The following is a 19758-nucleotide window of genomic DNA, read 5'->3' as shown; positions in this document are numbered from 1 at the left end:
TGGAATTAAAGAATTCTGATAATGTTCTACATAAGATAATAAATAGGAGAAAAAGATGTAAAGAATGAAGATATATGAATTATCAACTACAGATTATAAAAGAACTATATTTAATATATTTCAGAAATAACAGAACAGTTTGAGAAAAATGAGTAGGGAAAAATAAGAATAAAAAGAGAACAAGTATTTTTTGGGGAAAAACCATGTAGAACCTCTAGAAATGAAAATTAGAATAATTAAATTAAAAATTCAGTGGATTATATAAACTGCATAGCAGAAAGAGGAATAGTACGTGAACTGGAAGGTTATTGGGAAATTATTTGGAATGTAGATTAAGAGACAAAGAGATGGAAAAATATACAAAAGTGATACTAGAGATATGGAGCAAAGAGTGAGACAGTTTCTGTTTTAAAAAGGAGAAAAGAGGGAGAAGGTAGTGATGAGGCATAAGGGAGGCCAAGGGCAAAGTACAAGCTAGCACACACCCCTCCCCCCAGGTGGGATATGTATGATATTCCTTGGACACTTCCGGCTACCCAAAATCAGGAAAGATTAAACTGATGAGTCTCCATGAGTTTACAAGAAAAAAGAAATCCTACCAATAGCCTAAAGTCCAGGAACTCCCTACCATCTTGATGTTAATGCTTTACTAGAGAGAAAAACAACCTTAGTTTGACAATAGCTAGGCCTCCAGTAATCTGTTGAGTCTTTAGCATATGAAAATCTCTTCAGAAACTTCCCTTTTGACTTTACCTCCCCCCCAAGTCCATAGTACATAGTACATAACCAGTCATTCCTCACAACTCCAGTGCTGCTCTTTCTGCCCATGGGTCCTGTCCCTCTGCTTTGATAAAATGACCTTTTTACACCAAAGATATCTTCAAGAATCCTTTCTTGACCATCAGCTCTGAACCCTACCATGATCCCAAAACTTCATCAGGTAGCAGGTCAAGATTTGAAATTTTCTCATGATAAGTACTGGGTGATGTATGGGATTTTGAATCACTATTTTGTACATCTGAAGCCAATATAACACTATATGCTAACTATAAAAAAATAAATAGATAAAATCTACATATAGAAAAAATAAAAATAAAAGAGAATATAAATTAAAAAATATTTTGAAAAATTTCCAGACTGAGTAACTACCAATAATCCACACCTTCAAGAAGCCCCCAAAACTGCAAACATAAAAAAAAAGTCTAGACCTAGACAAATCGTGTTGAAATTACAGAGCAGTAAACTGCAAAGATATCATCTTAAGAGCCTGTTTACATTAACAAAAGCAATAATAGACCAGGGATCAGGAAAACTCTTTCTGTAAAGAAACAGATGGTAATTACTTTAGGGTTTGAAGGCTATGTGGTCTCTGTTGCAAATATTCAGTTCTGTCATTGTAGTAAAAGCAGCTACAAAATTTGTAAATGAATAAGAATAGTTGTGTTCCAATAAAACAGTTGTAATTCATATTTGGCAGGCAGTCTATAGTTTGTTGACCCCTGATTAGACTGACATCTGATTCCTTACCAGCAAAAATGGAAGACAGAAGGTAGGAAAATATCTTTGCTGGACTGAAAGAAAACAGTTGCCAACCTGCACTCCCAAAGGAGTGTAGCCAGCAAAATATCATTCTAGAATGAAGTAAAATGAAGAAAATTCCTAGGGGAAACAAACAAACAAATAAAAAAAAAACCCACAAGCAGAAAAAAACTTTGATAGATTTTTACCATCAATGCATCTTCACTAACTAATATTCTAAAAGATATACCTTTAGGCAAAAAAAAAAAAAAAAAAAGAAAGAAACAATAAGCAATTAAAATGAAAATAATATTTGAGTAAATCTAAAATCAAAATCAACTATATAAAACAAAAAAGCAACAATATAAAAGTATATAAACAATAAAAACAAAGTAGAGTTAAAATTCCCAAAAAGAATAGCATTTTCAATGGAGAGGTGACTAGAATCAAGCACTCTAAATCATTCAATTGTTCAGGAGAAGGACAGAAAATATTGACCAACTCTAGACAATAAAACTTTATATATGGTAAATTAAATTTATTTAACTTCCTAAAGTAAGAACTATAAAATAGAAATAGAAAATGAAAATCCAAACTAGTAAGGGGGAAATAAAAAGAAAAAAAAATCTACCTAAAGACACATAGATATGTCTTATGTCTATATAAGATAATATAAATCAGTCTACATATATAGGCAATTAAAATTAATGTAAATATACTGAATGCTCCAAATAAAATTTTTAAATGTTGATGCTGGTTTAGAAAAAAGTCATACATCTACTACATTAGAAAAAAATAGCAATTTAAGCATAAAGCAAGATCAATGAGATTGGGGCACCTGGGTGGTTCAGTCGGTTGAGCGACTGACTTTGGCTTAGGTCATGATCTCATGGTTTGTGAGTTTGAGCCCCGTGTTGGGTTCTGTGCTGACAGCTCAGAGCCTGGAGCCTGCTTCAGATTCTGTGTCTCCCTCTCTCTCTGCCCCTCCCCCACTCATGCTCTGTCTCTCTATGACTCAGAAATAAATAAACATTAAAAATATTTTTTAATAAATAAATAAAAATCAATGAGATTAAAGAGTAAAACAATAAATGAAATCAAAAGCTAGTGCTTTGAAAAGATGAATAAAATTGATAAACCTTTAAACCAGATTAAGATAAAAGAAAGAAGACACAAATTGTCAATATCAGATGAAAGAGGGGTCATCATACTGATCTTCTGGGCATTAAAAGGATAATAAAGGAATACTATAAACAACTCTACACCCACAAATTTGATGACTTAGATAAAATGACCAATTCCTTGAATACCACAAACTACCAAAATTTACACACAAAAAACAGATCATCTGAATAAGCCTACATCTATTAAAAAAAAAAAAAAAAAGTGCCAGGCCCAGATGGTTTCACTGGTGAATCCTACCAACATTTAAGGATGAAATTCTACCAATTCTCTACAATCTCTTCCAAAAATAGAAGTAGGGGAAAATACACACACACACACACACACACACACACACACACACACACACACATTCTGCTTTCTTTGGAAATATCTTAATATTTTTTTCAAAGATTTTATTCCCCTCATGACAATATTGATGCTGCTCCTCTTGCAGCAATAAAACATACCTGATATTACATGAAACCTATTGGCAAATATATTTTTAAAAATCAAGACTAGGATAGAAACAAACATAAGTAAGCATGTGTTTTGTTAGCTGTTTGTTTTGGCTGCATTTGGCTTCCTAAAGTAAACTCTCCACTGAAATCTTCAAAAAAAAAAAAAAAAAGATAGTACAAGAAAGGAAAACTATGAACCAATATCTCTCATGAACATAGATGCAAAAATCCTCAATAAAATATTAGCAAATCAACTTTACTATGTATAAAAAGAATCATACATCATGATCAAGTGGGATTTATTCCACTTATGCAAGGTTGGTTTAAAATTTGAAAATCAATCAATGTACTGCACATCAACAGCCTAAGACAAACAAAATTATATGATATACCAACTGAATCAGAAAAAGCATTTGAGGAGGGCGCCTGGGTGGCCCAGTCAGTTAAGAGTACAACTTTGGCTCAGGTCATGATCTCATGGTTCTTGAGTTCAAGCCCTGTGTCAGACTCTGAGCTGTCAGCACTGCTTCATATTCTGTGTTTCCACCTCTCTCTGCCCCTCCCTACTCAGGCTCCTTAGGCTTGCACTCTCTCTCTCTCTCTCTCTCTCTCTCTCTCTCTCAGAAATAAACATTAAAAAAATTTTAATAAGAAAAGAGAAAGCATTTAAGATAATCCAACACCCATGCATGATAATATCTCTCAGGAAACTAGAAATAGAGGAGAATTTTTTCAACTGATAAAGAACATCTACAAAAATACCCTACAGTTAACATTCTACCTAATGGTGATAAACTAGATGCTTTAATCCTAATACGGGGAATAGGTCAAGGACATCCTCTCTCTCACCATTCTTATTTAACATTTTAATGGAAGACCTAGCTGGTTTAATTATATGAAAAAAATAAATACAAAGTATACAAGTTGGAAAGGAAGAAATAAAATGTCTTTATTTGCAGAGTAATGAATATATATGCAGAAAATCCCAAAAATTTGCCAAAAAAAAAGAAGACAAAAACCTCCAAAATGAAAGACTCATGGACTTATTAAGTGAGTATACAAATGTTTCAGGATATAGGTTAATATACAAAAGTCAGTGTTTTACTATATACTAGCAATGAACAACTGGAATTTGAAATGTTTTTAAGTTTATTTATTTATTTTTAATTTTTTTTTCAACGTTTATTTATTTTTGGGACAGAGAGAGACAGAGCATGAACGGGGGAGGAGCAGAGAGAGAGGGAGACACAGAATCGGAAACAGGCTCCAGGCTCTGAGCCATCAGCCCAGAGCCTGATGCGGGGCTCGAACTCACGGAACGCGAGATCGTGACCTGGCTGAAGTCGGACGCTTAACCGACTGCGCCACCCAGGCGCCCCAATTTATTTATTTTGAGAGAGAGTGCATGCACGCATGTGCAAGTGGAGGAGGGGCAGAGAGAGAGAGAGAGAGAAAATCCTGAGTAGGCTCTGCACTGTCAGCACAGAGCCTGTTGTGGGGCTCGATCTCATGAACTGTGAGATCATGACCTGAGCTGAAATCAAGAGTTGGATGCTTAACTAACTGAGCCATCCAAGTGCCCCAGAATTTGAAATTAAAAAAAAAATTATGATAGCGCCCCCCAAAAAGAAAATGCTTAAATATAAGTCTAACAAAATATGCACAGGATCTACATGTGGAAAGTTACAAAACTCTGATGAAAGAAAGTAAATATCTAAATAAATGGAGAGATATTCTGCATTCATGGATTGGAAGATTCAGTATTGTCTTCCCAGCTTGATCTTCAACACACTTCAAATCAAAATCTCAGCAAGCTATTTTATAGATATTAACGAATTTATTCTGAAGCTTATATGGAAAGGCAAAAGCCAACAGAGAACAAAAAGAAGACAATTTGATTTCAATACTTACTAACAAGCTATAGTGATGAAGACAATATGGTATTGTTGAAATAATAGGCACACAGATCAATTGAAAAGAACAGAAAGCCCAGAAATAGACCCATAGAAATATGGGCAGTGATATTTGACAAAAAAGCAAAGGTAATTGTATTAATTTACTATTACCATTGTAACAAATTACCACAAATTTCATGGTTTACATAGCATAAATTTAATATGTTATGATTCCAGAGTTTAAATTTTTTTTAATGTTTATTCACTTTTGAGAGGCAGAGAGAGGCAGTCTAGGGCGAGGAGGGGCAGAGAAAAAGGTAGACATAGAATCTGAAGCAGGCTCCAGGCTCTGAACTGTCGCACAGCACAGAGTTCAACTAATGGCTAGGACTCACTGATGGTGAGATCCAGGCTCTGAGCTGTCAGCACAGAGCCCAACTCGGGGCTAGAACTCACTGATGGTGAGATTATGACCTGAGCTGAAGTCAGACGCTTAACCAACTAAGCCACCCAGGCACCCCTATGATTCCTGACTTTAGATGTCTGACATGGATCTCACTGGGCTAAAATCAAGTTGCCTGCGGGGCTGAGTTGCTTTCATGAGGTTACAAGGAAGAACATTTTCCTTACCTGATTCAGCTTCCAGAGGCACTACATTCCTTGGCTCATGGATCAATTCCAACTTCAAAGCCAGGATTTTCCCATATTGTACCAGTCTGATACTGCTTCTATCCTCATATCTCCTTATCTGACTCTGATTCTTTTGCCTCCCTCTTCTACTTTTAAGGACCCTCATGATTACTTTGGGCTCACCTGTTGAAGTCATCTGAACAGTAATCTAATTCCATCTGTAACTTTAATTCCCCTTTTCCATGTAGTCTAACATATTCACGATTTCTGGGAATTAAGACATGAGCATCTTTGGTGGAGTTGTGGCATTATTCTGCCTATCACTGCATTTCAGTGGAGAAAAAATAGTCTTTTCAACAAATGGTACAGGAACAATGCATGTCCATATGCAAAACAGTGAATCTAGCACAGATTTTTAGTCTTCACAAGAATAAACCTGAATGCATCATGGGCCTAAATGTGAAATGTAAAACTATAAAACTTCTTAAAGAACATATAAAAGAAAATCTAGGTAACTGTGGGGTTTAGTGATGAGTTTTCAGATAAAGCACCAATAGCATGAATCACAAGAGAAAACGTGGATAAATTGGAATTTATTAAAGTGAAAAACTTCTGAACTGCATAAGACTCTATCAAGAAAGAAAGAAAAAAGCCACAATCCGACGGAAAAATATTTGAAAACATCTTTCTTATAAAGGACTTATACCCAAGGTACACAAAGAGCTCTTAAACTCAACAAAAAGAAAACAAATAACCCAATTTGAAAATGGGCAAAAGATCTGAACAGACACTTCACCAAAGAAGATACACAGATAGCAAATAAGCAAAGGAAACACACTCAACATTATCTATCATTCAGGAATTACGGGTTAAAACTGCAGGGAGATATTTCTACATATTTATTAAAAGAACAAAACAAACAAAATAACCTAAATTTGACAACATCAGTTAATGCAGAGGGTGAGCAATAGAAACTCTCATTCTTTGTTGGTAGGAAACCAAAATAGTATAGACACTTTGGAAGACTGCTTGGCAATTCCTTACAAAGCTAAACATAATCTTACCATACAATTTAGTAATTGTACTTCTATTTATTTACCAAACTGAGCTACAAACATGTCTACACAAAAACCTGCCTGTGAATGATTATAACAGCTTTATTTATAATCATCAAAACTAGAAGCAAACCAGATGTCCTTCAATAGGTGAAATGATATGCAAACTGTGGTATATCCACATATGGATTATTACTCTATGATGAAAAGAAATGAGTCATCAAGCCATGAAAAGACATGAATGAATCTTTTTTTAATGTTTATTTATCTTTGAGGGAGAGAGAGAGAGTGCACGTGGGTGCAAGTTGGGGAGAGGCAGAGAGGGAGACACAGAATCCAAAGAAGACATGAATGAATCTTAAATGCACATTGCTCCATGAAAGAAGCCAGTCTGCAAAGAGTACATGCCGTGTGATTCTAGTTAAATGTATCCTGAAAAAGGGAAAACTATGGAGACAGATAAAGAATAAGTGGTGCCAAAAATTTGGGGGAGGGAGTAGGTGAAGTACAGGGCAGTGATATTTTAGGGCAGTGCTGCTATTTTGTATAATATTAAAATGGTACATCCATGACAACACGCTTTTGTCAAAACCTATAGAATTTGACTACAGCAGAGGAAAAAAATTTTTGTACAACCAAGGAAACAATCAACAAAAGAAGAAGGCAACTTACTGAATGGAAGAAGATACTTTCAAGTGATGTACCTGATAATTTGGTTAATATCCAAAATATACTGTACAACTCAACACCAAAAAAGTTCACATAATCCAATTTAAAAATGGGCAGAGGAACTGAATAGACATGTTTTCCAAAAAAGATAGCCAGAGGTCCAACAGACACATGAATAGATGCCCAGAACATCACAGATCATCAGGGAAATGCAAATCAAAACCACAATGGGATATTACCTTATACCTGTCAGAAAAGCTAAAATCAAAACCACAAGAAATAACAAGTGTTGGTGAGGATGTGGAGAAAAAGGAACCCTTGTGCACTGTTGGTAGAGAGCAAATTGGGACAGCCACTCTGGAAAACAGTAGGGAGATTCCTCAAAACACTAAAAAAAGAAATACCATTTGATCGAGTAATTCCACTACTGGGTATTTACATAAAGAAAATGAGAACACTAGTTCCAAAAGACATATGCACCCATAGGTTTACTGCAGCATTATTTACAATAGCCAAGATATAGAAGCAACCCAAGTGTCCATCTATATACGAATGGATAAAAAAGAAGTGGTATATATATATACACACACACAATGGAATCTGATTCAGCCATAATAAAGAATGAGATCTTACCATTTGCAACAACATGGATGGACCTAGAGGATATAATGCTGAGTGAAATAAGTTAATCAGAGAAAGACATACACCATATGATTTTACTCAAATGTAGAATTTAAGAAACAAAACAAAGAAAAAAAGAGACAAACAAAGACCAGATTCTTAAATACAGAGAACGAGGGGTTGCCAGAGGGGAGGTAGGGGTGGAGAGGTGAAACTGATAAAGGGGATCAAAAATACACTTCTCTTGTTGACCGCTGAGTAATGTATAGAATTGTTGAATCATTACATTGTACACCTGAAACTAATATAACACTGTATGTTAATTATATTTCAATTTAAAAAGAGGGGGGAAAACCCTGTAGAACTTTATAGCACAGAGAGTACATTTTAATCTATGAAAATTTTCAAAAAACCTTTTAGGAAGCTATGGGATCTCAGTATGAAATGCAGAATGTGACAAAACAATACATCTTTTTTACAAATGTTGTTGTTGTTGTTGTTGTTGTTGTTGTTGTTGTTTGAGAGAGGCAGAGTGTGCACCTGAATGCGGGCTAGTGGGTAGGCGAAGGGAACAAACATAGAGAGAATCTTAACTGGGATCCACACACATGGGGAGCCTGGCTCAGGTCATGATATCACAGTTGTGAGATCAAGCCCTGAGTCAAAATCAAGAGTCTGTAACTTAACCAACTGAGCCACCAGGAGTCCCTATTACAAATGTTTAAAACAGCTTCACTGAAGAGAGTATGGGAAAGAGTTGCTGACCTAAGTACCTTGGGAAATAAACGGGGTCTGTAAGACAAAAGGCAAAAGAATCTGTATATACGTGCTATCTTCTAGTTGATAAAGTTGTTTCCCATGGACGTGTTAGTGAACAAATCTGATACTACTACACACAAATACTGGAACTGAATCATTAAGTAACTGGATGTCAGATGGTGGGAGCCAGGTTTCTCACTCTTGGAGTAGGGTATTACACATTGTAAGAAGAGGTTATAAATGATCTACATGGTAATAGGCTAGAACTGGAGACATCAATATAACATATAACATCTATGTTACATATAAACATAGCAGAGACATGGGTTTATATACTAGGTTTAGTATACACGTATATTTCCTTGATGTGTCAGCTGAGAGGGCCCAGAAGCAATGATAACCTAGTAGCAATGAGCACATCTAGCACCCAGATCTTGGTTTCTAATACCACTTTCTAACTAACTAACTAACTAAACAAACAAATAAATAGAATGGAATGGAATGGAATGGAATGGAATAGAATAGAATAGAATAGAATAGAATAGAATAGAATAGAATAGAATAGAATAGAATAGAATAGAATAGAATAATCAGAGCTTCTTAGGGAAATGGCTGATTGTAGGACTGGGAAAGAAAATATGCAAGATGAATCTGGAGCATCTTATTTGCCAGAGAGTAAGGAAATGCTAAAACAAAACAAAATAAAACAAACAAATAAAAAAATAAAACCCACCACATTGTTGGGATATATGTCAAATGGACACAGGAACCAACAGAAAGAGTTCCCAATGGCCAAAACTGGAACAATTTGATCAATAAAATAAAGAATAAGTTAGTGGATTAGAACCCAAAGTATAAAATAAATATCTATGAGTTCATAATGATATGAATGATTGAATAAATGGGAGGGAATAAACAAATCTCCTGAGCAGAACAAATTCTAATAATTTGTGTAGACTCCCTACCTTCATCGAGATGGAGCATAAGCTCCCAACTCCCTAACAGTAAGCTGCATATATTGACTTTTTGCCAAAGAGTACAGTATGGAAAGGGTAGGGAGTAACTTTTTGGTGAAGAAAACTGACAAATACTGCTCCAACCAGGTTGTCAAGGTCAACAACAACAGTGATAAGTCATGTTGATACTTTGTACCCTTGAAACATGGAACAAAATAATACTTTACATCTATGATCTGCCTTTCAACATAGGTAAACTATCTGATCATGCATAACCATGTATAAAGTGTTAGATGCATCCCAGCTGAGGAACAGTTTATAGAATCCCTTACTCCCTTAATCTGTCAAGGTCATGTCAAATAAGCTAAGTCTGAGAAACTGTCACAGTCAAGAGGACCTTAAGGAGACATGATGAGGAGCGCCTGGGGGGCTCAGTCAGTTGGGCGTCTGACTTCGGCTCAGGTCATGATCTCACGGTCCGTGAGTTCGAGCCCCGCGTCGGGCCCTGTGCTGACAGCTCAGAGCCTGGAGCCTGTTTCAGATTCTGTGTCTCCTTCTCTCTCTGACCCTCCCCTGCTCATGGTCTGTCTCTCTCTGTCTCAAAAATAAATTAAAAAAAAAAAAACATTAAAAATTTTTTTAAAAAAGGAGACATGATGACTAAACGTAATGTGGTGTCCTAGATAGAATCCTGGAACAGAAAAGGGCATTAGGTAAATACCAGGAAATATGAATAAAATGTGAACCTTATAATGTATCAATATTGTTCATTAATAATAAATGTACTATACTAAGGTTACATGTTAATAACAGAGAAAATTTGGTGTGAGATGTATGGAATCTCTCCGAATTATCTTCACATTTTTTTTCTAAATCTAAAACTGTTACAAAATAAAATGTTAATTTAAAAAGTTATTTTATTAAACTGGAAGAAGGTGAAAGGAGGAACAAAATATTTGAAAAAAATGAGATGGATAGCACAAAAATAACATAATTACATTGTTCGTGTGGACTAACTGTAGTTAAGAGGCAGAGATTGTCAGACTAGATCAAAGAGCAGGATCCAATTTAGGTTCTCTAAATGGATACATTTTAAACACAAAGATACCAATAAATTGAAGGTAAAAAGATGGAAAAACGTATACCATGAAACCTAAGCATTAAGCATTAAGAAACCTAGAGTGCTTATATATTAATATCAAATAAAGCATGCATCAAAACGAGGAATATTACCAAAGGAAAAGAAGAACATTTTGGAGTGACAAAATAGTCTATTTTAAATATATGCTAAATTATGCAATGTTTTTCTTTTGTTTTTTTTTTTTTTCATTGTTTCTTTTTTAGAGAGATAGGGAGACAGAGTATGAGTGGGGGGTGCAGAGAGAGAGAGATCAAATCCTAAGCGGCTCCAAGCTCAGGGCAGAGCCTGACACAGGGCTCAATCCCATAACCCTGGGATCATGATTTGAGCCAAAATCCAGCATCAGATGCTCAACTGACGGAGCCATCCAGGCACCCCTCTCCATTTTTTTTCTAAAAGGAAGTCTGGGCTACATGATTTCTAAGTCCTTCCTGCTCTAAGAAGTGTGATTCTAGGACTGGCCAGTGGCAAGTCTGACGTCTAAAAGTGAGTGCATTTTGCTATGCTTCTACAAGTCCATAAAGGGCTGGTGGATTCACCTGGGTAAATTCTGATGGGCTCTTTCTGAACAGATTTGCCTATGTAGAAAATAATGCAGAATATTTTGCTTGCATTCAAATGAAATTTGCATTAACCTTTGTAAGTGGGGAAGCATAAAGAAATAGCACGAGAGGTTTGTAGATATACCAGACCATAAGATTGTTTGCTTACGAAAGCTGTTGAACTATTTATTTGATCCACACCACACACATTTTGGAGGCATTGAACTGACAGCATAATAGACCCTAGGGTGTGTATGTGTTCTAGAGAAAGAGAGACTTGCATCCAAATGAATGCATTTTGGTTAATGCATGTTTTAGAACCATACTTGAAAAGTACTCTATGAAATTTCAATTTGATTTTGCTGGGTCATTTTCATTTAGAACTTAGTAAAAGCTAAACTGCCTAATGAATATTTAGTATACCTTAGACAGTTCAGCATTTTCAAACCTGCATTAAATTGAAACGTCAAAACAAAAGTATGTCATTTTCAAATTCTTCTTGGTTTTTCCTTTTGTGCCTCCTAAATAAAGACAGTCTGATAGCTGGAAATACTGGTATAAAATGAAGAGGGTAATGAGTAGGAAAAGAGAGGTTAGGAAGCTATAATCAATTGTGAGCTTCAATGCAATCATAAACCATGATAGCTGAATAACTCCTAGCTCTACCTTTGCCCTTTCGTTGTAATAATGCACACAGAGATTTTTAAGTAATATAAGCTTGAGATAAAAACTGAAAAGTTCAATTATCTTAGCAATGAAACATTAGGAAGGAAAATGGATATGTTTGAATAAGTGATAAGAGTGGAAATAGAACATAATGACATTTCAGTAACAAAATTAATTTACCTCAGATAGAAGAGGGTGCATTTTCCTATACTGATAGCTACTGATTTTTTGGGTTAGTTTAGCAAGTTGTAAATCTTCCCTGTTGATGTCTAGTAATTATGTATTCATTTGAATTATGAAAATGATTATCGTAATTTTAACCTCTAGGGAGCTACAGGTTTTTCCCCACATTTTCAACCATTTCTGCATTTTTTTTTGGAACTCAGAATTACATACTCATTTTTAAGTATTTATAGAAATATATTTAAGTTTCAATTTGATGTGATTCTAATTCGCCTTGTAGAAAAAAGAACTAATTTCAAAGTGTGTGTATGCGTGCATGTGTGTGTACATGCACGTTCATGTGGTTATATGTGTGCTTGTGTACAAAATAACCAGGTTATTTCACTGGAATAAAAAGGTCATGAAGAATTGAGTTATTAAGTTAAGAAAGAATAGAAACAGAGCAATGAAAGACCACAAACTGAGGGCATGTGCCCCAAAGGGTCATTCCTAGCTTAAACATAATGAAGGTGGATGGAGGGAGTGGGGGGAAAGGGCAGAAAAAATGGGAAGCAAAATACAGTCTTACTTTGTATAATAGAAAAAAGTTGGCAAATTATAAAGAACAAAAATGTTACACATTGTTTTATAGTGAAAAGCCTAGGTTTAAGAGGAAAAAAGAAAACAATTTGAAAGCAAGTGGAATGAATAGTGCCATTTTCTTTCCTTTTCCATTGGTTCCATAAATAGGTATTAAGTCTCTTTGAAGTGCCAACAGATTGTGCTAACCATGACGATGGCATGATGTCTAAAGCTTCTCCAGACCTTCCATCTCCTGATGGCAAGGCAGGGCAGTGCAAGAGTCTGTCCGTTAGGTTGTGTGGCAGTCAGGAAAGGAGGTCTGGATGGAAATGCAGAGAGCGACTACTTCTAGGATTTCCCAAGGCCAGCATTTCTGTGAACTTCATGTCCATTTCTCCCAATATCATCTTATCGGTGGGTTTGAGACTGAATTCCATGTATGTAAATTTAAGATTATTTCCAGTCACGAGTTGTTTGAGCCACATCCTTCTTCCTACAGCCTCTCTCCCTGTGTCCAATATCAGTACAAGATCAGGTTTCTAAATATACTTTTTAAAAGATCCCAGAGTTTCAATGCAAGCAACATCATTCACAGTTCCAAAATGTGCAGAGAATTGGAGGTGGGGGGAGGTTCAACTGCTGTCCACACTTCTCCCTCTCTCTTATCATGCTTCCCTTGATAATGTGTGCATTCAGAACAGATTTCTGCATTTTTCTGAACTTCCATCTTGAAGTGACACTCCTTGCAGACTGGAGTCCCTCAAGTGTGGGAAGATATTCTACCTTTCATTAGTATTATCCTGTTGTCCTATCCAGAGTTCAGCAGCCAGTGGAGATAAAGTAGATTACATTAGAAGGTATACCAAATTTTGCTGCATGGACAGCTGACACCCCCTACCTGCCTCCCTAAAAAAACAACAGCAAACCTGGTCACACAGGACCCAACACCTGGCAAGGATCCTCTGCGAAGTATTTCTGGAAGTCCTCCGAGTGTGTCTCAGGGGTACACGAACAAGCCTGTGCCTGTCGGCTGCCACAAAGCCACATCTCTGTGACCTCTGGCTGGCGGCCAACGGTGACACAGGTGCTCTGCCACTGTATTTCCGGGAGGTCCCCATGGCGCTTGCAGAAATTTCGGTTTGCAGAATTTTATTATTTTGCTTATGGTTGTTTTATTTATAACAGTAGATGATGGCAGCATAGAGCTTTGAGGCACTCTGTTAGTTTTATCTATCTTAAATATGAACTACTAGATTTGGGGAAATCTTAGCCCATGCTATTGAAGGATATAACTATTTATATATAAAGTCTCTAACTTCAGCATCGTGAAGGGATTTCTTCTCCTACAGATGCAAAAACAAAACAAAACAAAACTGGCATCACCCAAGCTATATTAATTATAACATGAAAAAAAGATAAAATCTGTAGTAAAAGATAAAAGATATTTTACTTCCTAGCTCTTAAAATAGTCTTGAATATCATGATTTTCACCTGAAATAGCCATCCATCGTTCCTTGGACTATAATAGGGAATCTGTTTTACATCATCTTTTCTGAGGGTGTAACACTGGGCTTAGTTTCTCTTTAGTAAAAAAAAAAAAAGTCAAAATTGTTCTGTTTGTTCATTACTATTGAAGATGAATTTTGACTCCCAATGGCCTTAGATAGGGTTCAATGTTTCCAAACAGAATAATGCAGAATTACTCTAATGTAGCTTTACTTTTGCAAAAGAAAGTTGTGCATTATAAATAAGCACTGAATACAAACTGCTTGGCTGTGTCTCAATTCTTAGCTCCATGTACAGCCACTGGGAAAAGAGGAGGAGTACCTTGATCTAAGTTAACAGGTATCAAAGGTATAAGAAGAGGCAACGTGAAAAAAAAAGAACAGTGTCGTCATTTTTGTAAGAGGGTCAACAATTTTCTGTTGCTTACATCCTAATGCTTTTTTCCTCCAGTTAGTGGAGAATCTTTGATCCTTTCCAGATGTTCTCAAGGCCGGAGACAAATCTAATGTCCCACTTTATTACTTCTGGAATTGTTGGAGTTGGCCATCTTATTTCTTTTCTGTAAAGAACACAGGAACGTGTGCATAATTCAGGGAACCTGTAGAATTGTGAAGACAGCAATTCATGACTGCAACATAAACATATGATTTGCAACTTTTTCCTAGAGGAGTGATTGAGTGAGATGCCCCCATCTGGTGGCTAGAATCCAATGATGCGCAGTCACACAGCTACTCCAGCCATTTCATTATGATGATGACAGGTGCCTGAATCAGTTTTTAAAAGCCAGATGCTTTCTATTTTTAAAAAAACGGTATATTTATTTGAGAGAAGGAACATTCTACTACTGTAGTGCTACTACTATTCTATTTTTCTATTGAGCTAAATTAAATGTTGATTTTGTGAAGAGCTGGCTCATTTGATTGCAGAATCTCAGACTTAAGCAGGCTCTCTTCCTGACATGGGCATCTGCAGTCACTCATTCAGGGCTGCCCCAGGGCTGGCTTTTAATGTCTGCTTCCCAGGCTCAGTGCAGGCCTTGCTTGCTCTGTGAAGCCCGTCTTCCAAAAAGTTGTAGAACGACAGAGCTGGGAGATCACCCTAGCTCCTACTGCAGATGAGGAAACTGAGACACGAAGCTGTGAAGCAACCTGTCTGAAGTCTTGCAGCCGGTCAGGGCTTAAGTTCAGATGGAACTCAAGTCTTTTACAGTACAAGGCACTGCACTTCCCTTCCCACTCTGGCATTGCCTTTCTCTGGATTCCTGCAGTCTACTACATTATTTAACACTAAAATGTGTATTGCCTGGTGGCACTTTCTAAGTCCTTCTTGTGTTTGAACCCTGTGCTGAATGCTGACTGCACGGTAGGTGTTCTAGAAAGATGTGTTACTTGATTGGCATCAGTGTGCACTGATGTGGATCATGCCTCCTGACCGAGCCTTCTCACGAGACTAGAATGCAGAATCCCATTAAGATTTTTCTATTCGTACCATCTCCTTGAACATATTCCACACACCAGTTGCAAGCATGCCTATATTTTTAAAAATCAATTTATTTAACATCCAGAGTTGTCAACTTTCAACACACAAAATCATGAAAAGAAAAAAAAAAAGAAATGGAACCATATGATGTTCTACTGGGACAAAAATATCATCTTTCACCACTGGAAAAGGTAAAGAAAGAGACATGAGCTCACTGTGTCCTCTCAAACTCCATGCTAAGCAATTGGCATGAAAACTGAAAAATTCAGCCAATTACCTGGATATTTTAGTTTGTCTTATAAAAAAAATGGTGTGTCGAGGTGTCCAGAATTCTATCATTGCTTAGTTGTCAGTCAAAAAGTCATTGTTATACATAAATATGATGTCATATCAATGCATAATAAACCTTCCTGTCAATCAAAAGTATTGTTATGTATAGACTTTGTGTCAGACATTTTAGGCTTTGCATTAAGATATGAAGTGCATGCAAATTAAGGAAAATTTAAAGATGGCATGGCCACAGGCAAATATATTTTAATAGAGTTAGACTTTACAGGGAAATTGACACTTGAGCAAAAACACAAAATGCAAGTGAGTAAATACAGTTTTCTTCAGCAAAGAAGCCAGCTTTTGAAGGTGGAAAGAGAAATATAATTTTATTATGATACAGACATATTTTCCATTTGGACATATCCACGCATTAGGAGTCTGTAATTGGGAAAGGGAAAAATAATAAGAGTAAAAAGATATTAAGACCAACTTCTCATTTTTTACCTTTTCTAATATTTTAAAAGAAATTTAAATCTGATACAGCTAATTTTCAAAGGAATTATCTGCCAAGTTAATGCAAAAATACTTCCATCCGAAAATTAAAATTTTGGGTCCAATTTTCCTTTCTCATCACTAGTAAAATTTCTTTTACTGTGAGAGTTTGCCACCTGGAGCAAGACCCCCAAACAAAAGGGATTAGGTACCCAGTTGTCTCTTGTCTATTTCTCCCCACTTTTGCTCTGGTATGCCACTATCCCTGCTGTGACTACAACCAAAAAAAAAAAAAAAAAAGAATCAAGGAAGAGTGAACTGTAGTGTAAACTATGGACTTTGGGTGGTAATGATGTGTCAATGTAGGTTCATCAATTTTAATAAACTGCACCTCTCTGGTGGGGCATGTTGATAAGTGCATAGCCTATTCATGTGTGGGGAGGGGGTATATGGGAAATCTCTGTACTTTCCTCTCTTTTTCCATGAACATAAAACTTTTCTAAAACATAGTGTTTTTGATTTTTTTTTGTTTCGTTTTAATGAATCAAAATAGAAGGCATAGGACAAATGGTAATGTCCCATTCTGTCTAACCCAAGTAGCACTGAAAACTTCTGTGTGGGTACTAGCCTAAATCCAGTGCTTATGAAATTCAGTAGATGACTTTAGGGCAAGTCATTTAACCTTTCTGACTCAAGTTCTTCATCATTATGCACACCCTAAGTTATATTGAATACTTTCTCCATTCTAAATACTAGGATAGAGTAATAAGCTAGATTATGGCTCAGTACTGAAGGGGAAGCCTACTGTAATAAATTCCCTGGTTCATTATTTAGTTAGGGGTGAGAATGTACAGCAGGGGGATCTAATATAACCAAAGGCAGAGTTAGAGGTGGGTGGGTGTATAGTCTGGGTAATAAAACCTAAAATTAAAATGGTTCTAGAGAGGCTCATACGTGATAATACGAAAGTACCAGGCAAAGTACAGAGAACTACATATGACCTAGTATTATTAATTTGGGGACATTTGATTATGATTCTGGAGTATAAGCACCAGCTAATAGATGCTAAAATATATGTATTGAATTGACTCCTTTTATAGACCCTTTCACAGCCTGAATTTATTCCCCAAATGAAGCCATGTGATGTTAAATGCAAGCTGCAGAGTCCTAAGAAGGTGGGAGGTGTGCCTTCCTTGTTCACTTCTGCTGCAGGGCCTGGCATATAGCAAAGGCTAAATAAACATGAAGCAAAGGGCCGAATGAACAAATAGGCTGCAACTGCTTCATTTCACAGATGACAAAAGGAAAGACTAGAAAAATTACTTTGTTCAACATCACAGGCTACAAAGTAGTACAATTAAATTTTGAAATCCAGGATTCCCTGCTCTTTCAAAAACATTTTTTTTTTTAATTTGAGTATGGTTGACACAAAATGTTACATTAGTTTCAGGTGTAAAACATAGTGATTCAAGTATAGCTACTACCAACGTCTATCACCATACAACATTCTTACAATACCATTGACCATACCCTTATGCTGTACCTTTTATTCCGTGACTTATTCATCCCTGAACTGGAAATCTGTGTCTTCCACTCCCCTCAACCCACTTGCCCTATGTCCATGCCCTCTGACAACCCTCAATTTGTTCTCTGTATTTATAGGTTTGATTCTGCTTTTGGTTTATTCATTTGTTTTGTTTTTTAGGTTCCACATATGAGTGAAATCATATGGTATTTGTCTCTCTCAGTCTGACTTATTTCACTTAGACTAATACTCTCTAGGTCTATCCATGTTATTGCAAATGTCAAGATCTCATCCCCTTTTATGGCTGTGTAATATCCCATTGTGTATATAGACCACATCTTTCTTATTCGTCTATCAATGGACACTTAGGTTGCTTTCACATTCTTTATTATAAATAATACCGCAATAAAGATACAGGTACATATGTCTTTTTTGAATTAGTATTTTCACTTTCCTTAGGCAAATACCCAGTAGTGGAATTACTGGGTCATATAGTGGCTGTACCAATTTACATTCCCACCAACAGTGCACAAAGGTGCTCTTTCTCCATACTGTCACCAACACTTGTGATTTCTTGTCTTTTTGATTCTAGCCTTTCTGACAGGTGTAAGGTGATACCTCGTTGTGATTTTGACTTGCATTTCCCTGATGATTTGTGATGTTGGATATCTTGTCATGTGTCTATTGGACCTCTGGATGTCTTCTATGGAAAAATGGCTATTTAGTTCCTCTGCCCATTTTTAAATTAGATTGTTTGTCTGGTGTTGAGTAGTACAAGTTCTATATATATCTTGGATATTAACTCCTTGTCAGATATATCATTTGCAAATATCTTCTCCCATTCACATGTAACAACAGATACTAATACAGACAGCTTCTGTTCTTAGCTGCAGCTGTTTTACTCAAGTATCTACATTAAAACAAAACAAAAAACAAAAACAAAAACAAAAAACACCTCTGCACTATGGGAAAGAATTTTCTGCCCAAACCCTCTATGCTGTACATGAGAAAACGATATTCCTCCTGTTACCATGCTTTTGACTATTACAGAAGCTTTAACATTCACTGACGGTAATTGGTGCTCATGCTCCACACTCTTTTTAGTTACTAAGTTTTACTCAAAACTCCATGAAATGTGAGGAGGTTGTTGATACAGAAGAAATTTAATCTCAGCTTGCTGCAAAGGAAAAGTAATACACACAATATATTACTCCAAAATTGATTTTCTTTCCTCCTGAGAAGAAAATAATAATCTCTAGAGATTATTTTTGGTTTTATCCACAGTGTCTTTGATCAAAGGATATTATATATACATATATATATGTATATATATGTATTTATGTGTGTGTATATATATACATGTATGTATGTGTGTGTGTATATATATACATATATATATGTGTGTGTATATATACATATATATACATATATATACATATATATATATGTATATATATACTAGAAAAATGTTGCTATGGTTGATGTCAGAGAAATTACTGCCTGTTTTCTCTTCTAGGATTTTTATGGTTTCAGGTGTCACATTTAGTTCTTTAATCCATTGAGTTTATTTTTATGTATAATATAAGAAAGTGGTCCAGTGTCATTTTTCATCTCACTTATTGAAGAGACTTTTCCCCACTGTATACTTTTGCCTCCTTCACCATAGAT

Source organism: Puma concolor, chromosome A3, assembly GCF_028749965.1.
Source record: "Puma concolor isolate L17-30 chromosome A3, mPumCon1.1.hap2, whole genome shotgun sequence".
NCBI lineage: Eukaryota > Metazoa > Chordata > Mammalia > Carnivora > Felidae > Puma > Puma concolor.
Note: the sequence above shows the minus strand (reverse complement) of the source record.